Consider the following 3,749-nt stretch of genomic DNA (forward strand, 5'->3'; position numbering starts at 1 on the left):
GCCCTCTTCTTCCTCTGGTATCGATGCTGACAACTGCCAGCTGACCAATCCTGTGCTATTTACAGAACTTCACTAGATAAAGGTGCAAAATCTGCTCTCACCAAGAGCACTTTTAACTGATAACAAACTCAACTTATATGCTCAGTATAAAAGAAGAGGAAAAAATAATACAGTAGAAGCCTTGTTATCTGAACTGGCAGATTGCTCAGTTAGTTGAAAAGGTCATTTAAAGTGAAAATCAGAAAATCATTATACATACGATTACACAAATGTATGTATTATATGCCATATATAAAAATATAAATTATATATATTTATAGAAAGATAAAGTGTGTTTTATTTACAGTACACTCTATGCTACTGTAATGAAGAAACTCCAACAATACAGTCAATTAATGAAGACAGAGGTTGATTTCTCACCCATGAAACAGTACGGGCAGAGGTGGTCCAGGGCTGATGGGACAGGTCTGTCTCAGCCCAAAGCTTCCATCATCTCTGGGTCCACGGAAGTGGCTCCAGCTCCTACTACTACATTGGTGTCCCACACAATCCGAAGGGGAAGATGGAAGTTAGTGCCTGCCTGCTTCTCTTAAGGGTGTGACGGAAACGGGACACACCACTTCTGTTCACATCCTTTTGGCCAGAGCTTAACCACATGGCCATACTGAGTTGAAAGGGCACCTTAGAAATCTATTGTCTAGTTGGGATGTTGTGACCCAGCTAGTATTCAGGGTTTCTATTATTAAAGAAGTCAAGAATTAAAATACCAATAATGAACAATGCACAGTCTCTGCCCTAACCAGTTTATTTCCACTTCTAAAACATATGAATCTACAATTTCCCCATTTTTTGATGAAGAAGGCCATCCTGAATATAGACCTGCTGACTGGGGTTCCATATTTTCTTCCTCACGTGAAACAGAATGCATCACCCTAAATTCCACTGGCACTTTCTTGAAAACGCTGCAAGACCTCAAAGCACGTTTTACGTCATTTGAATTCAGACCACTACATTTTTATATTTTCACTATCTTAACATTTGTTTCCCTCACAACTAATCTGATAGCATTTTTTAGCTAATTGCCTTTATCAATTTTTTCCAAGGCGTTCAATTTAGTTTTTATAGAGATAATTCTCTTTTGCACTTACAATTTATCAGTTTATATAATACTTAATTAAATTGTATAATTATAATAGCAAGTACAATTACCATGAACAGATTTGAGACAACAAAGCTAACACTTGGTAAGCACAGAGCCTGAACAGAAGTGTGCAGGGGAACTCAAAAGTATTCTGCCAGCCAAGTGTATTCAGCATGAAGGCAGAGGTAGTCAGCAGAGGGAACAGAGGAGGTAATTCATCCAACAAGGCGGCTGGTCAATTAACAGAGTGTCAGCTATGCCTTCAACAGCGCGAGCAACTGTCCCCTCCATCCAGTCAATGAACAAATCCTTCCAGAATGAGTGTCATACAGGAAACACAAATTCACTATTTCTCCCATCTTCCTCCTCAATTGTCTTCCATGGTATAACCATCAGACCTAGTGGGGCTTAAAGATGCACAACTCCCATAGCCGAAAAACACAAACCAACCATTTCACATGGTACGCATACCCAGGAAAACAGAGATCTCCTCCTACCCGAGAGTAAAAGTGCCCAGACTGAAATCATCGACCTAGTGTATGTCAGTTTCCAACAGGACACCCCCCTGAGAGATCTGCAAAGATAGTTTACTTTGCAGATGGTTCCTGCCTGATGTACTGACCTTAGAACTTTACCTCAGATGAAATGAGGATTCCCCTGAGATGACTTTTGCATTGAAAAGATGCCAGTGCTTTGCAGTTTAGCACTAAATGCATGGATAAAACATTAGAATCATTTCTAAGCAGCATTCAGTGCTGTTGGACATGCTCTAGCATTTGCAGAAATGTACCAGTTCCCCATAGTCTCATCTGATCAATAATTTGCCATCTCATCTCCCCCCAATCCTATTTAAAAAAAAAAAAATGCACAGTGCTTGTGTAATGTTGCTCTAGGAGGATTTATTACTAAATAATTGAACAACATTGATCTTAAAATTGAATTACCAGACCCAGGACACTTCCCTTATGTTAACAAAGAGTGACTGATTTCCTGTTGAAAACCAGCCCATTGGTACATTTAGATACTTTGGGATTCCTGGTTTATTTTGAAAGTAAGGAAATACTTTATCCATTTAAAACCAAGATATAACCATTTAAGTCTTTTTTTTTAATTTTATTTTTTATTTTATGGTGGGTAGTTAATAACTTACATCAGACAAAAGGGTAATTTATTACTGTCTACTGATGTTAGAGAATCTTTCCTCTGAAGAAGGAAACATTTTTTTCTAGTGGATTAATGTCTTCATAAATCTCTGCAAAAGTATGCCTGTGTTGACAAACACGGTATTTGTCGGTGAGCCTGAAATACGGGAATATTCAGCTATTTTTCTTGGGATGTAAATGTGTTTCTGTATTCATCAAACATTTATTGTAACCCTCCTTTGTGCCAAATTTGTCCTGGGAGTCAGGGGTACGAGACAGACAGCACCTCTGCCCTCACAGAACTGCCAGTTCAGACAAGAAAACAGACGTCACTGCAGGCAATTTGAATTGTTTGACACAGATCATTGCTAAGTGTTAGGGGCTCTGCTGGGGGTCACCGAAAGGCAGCTTAGCTGTTTGGAACAACAAATCTGTGGTTCTCTTCAATCCCCTCCCTCTCAAAAGACTGTGACTCTCATCTCAGTACTTAAACACATTTTTAAATTACCTCCTCGAAGACTCTGCAGCACTGCTCAGAGACATTCTTGGATTGTCTCAGAGCTAAGAGCTGCAGGGTTTCTCTGCTTTGGCCTCGAGCAGAGGTCAGCCAACGCCCGCAGCCCGCAGGCCAGATGCTGCTGCTGCCTGTCTTTGTATGGACCAAGAGTTAAAAAAAAAAAAAAAAAAACCTCAAGGAAACATTTTTAACATTTGAAAAATAATCAAGAAAAGAAGATTTTGCAACTGTGGAAACTGCATGAAATGCAAATTTGTGTCCCTGCATCAAGCTCTCCTGGAACGCCCCCACCACGGCCACCCACCTGTCTTCTGTGGCCGCTTCCACACCACGATGGCAGAGTTGAGTCCTTATGACAGAGGCTGTACAGTGTGTAGGCCTGAAATGTTTCCTAACCGACCCTTTACTGAGAAAGCTTGCCACCCCTCAGCTTAGAGAATCCACTGACTTTTGAGATGGTAGTGAAAAAACTACAGTTCATGGAATCCTAACACTTTAAACCGCATGTCCCAGTCAAGTGTCTACCAGCAGATTCCTCATCCTGGGGTCTCTCTCGGCTCACACCCTTGCCTTTAATGGTCCCCAGAAGGAGGCTATTCTGTGGCTGGCTACCCGTGGACTCCTGGGTGTCACAGTTAGCAAGCCTGAGGACCAGGAAGGATACAGAGCTCCCTGGAGGCTCTGAGACTGATCTTAGACAAAATATAACTCCTCCTGAGTTCCCTCCCTGCCCTCGGACATTCGTTCTCACACACGCCTGTGCTCAGGTGGACCTCATCCCTCCGCAAGAGGCCTAACTTGAGTCTTAAACTTGATGTGAAGCACGTAAGAGTCCTGAACTTGATGTGAAGACTAAAAGGATGACCGTGGCTCTCTCTCAAGGCAGAAACTAACGCAAGAGGAGGGAGGCGCAAGCCTCAGGCACAAAGTCTGAGGGTGGCAGAGGGGA

This window comes from Camelus bactrianus, chromosome 19 (genome assembly GCF_048773025.1).
Source record: "Camelus bactrianus isolate YW-2024 breed Bactrian camel chromosome 19, ASM4877302v1, whole genome shotgun sequence".
NCBI classification, from domain to species: domain Eukaryota; kingdom Metazoa; phylum Chordata; class Mammalia; order Artiodactyla; family Camelidae; genus Camelus; species Camelus bactrianus.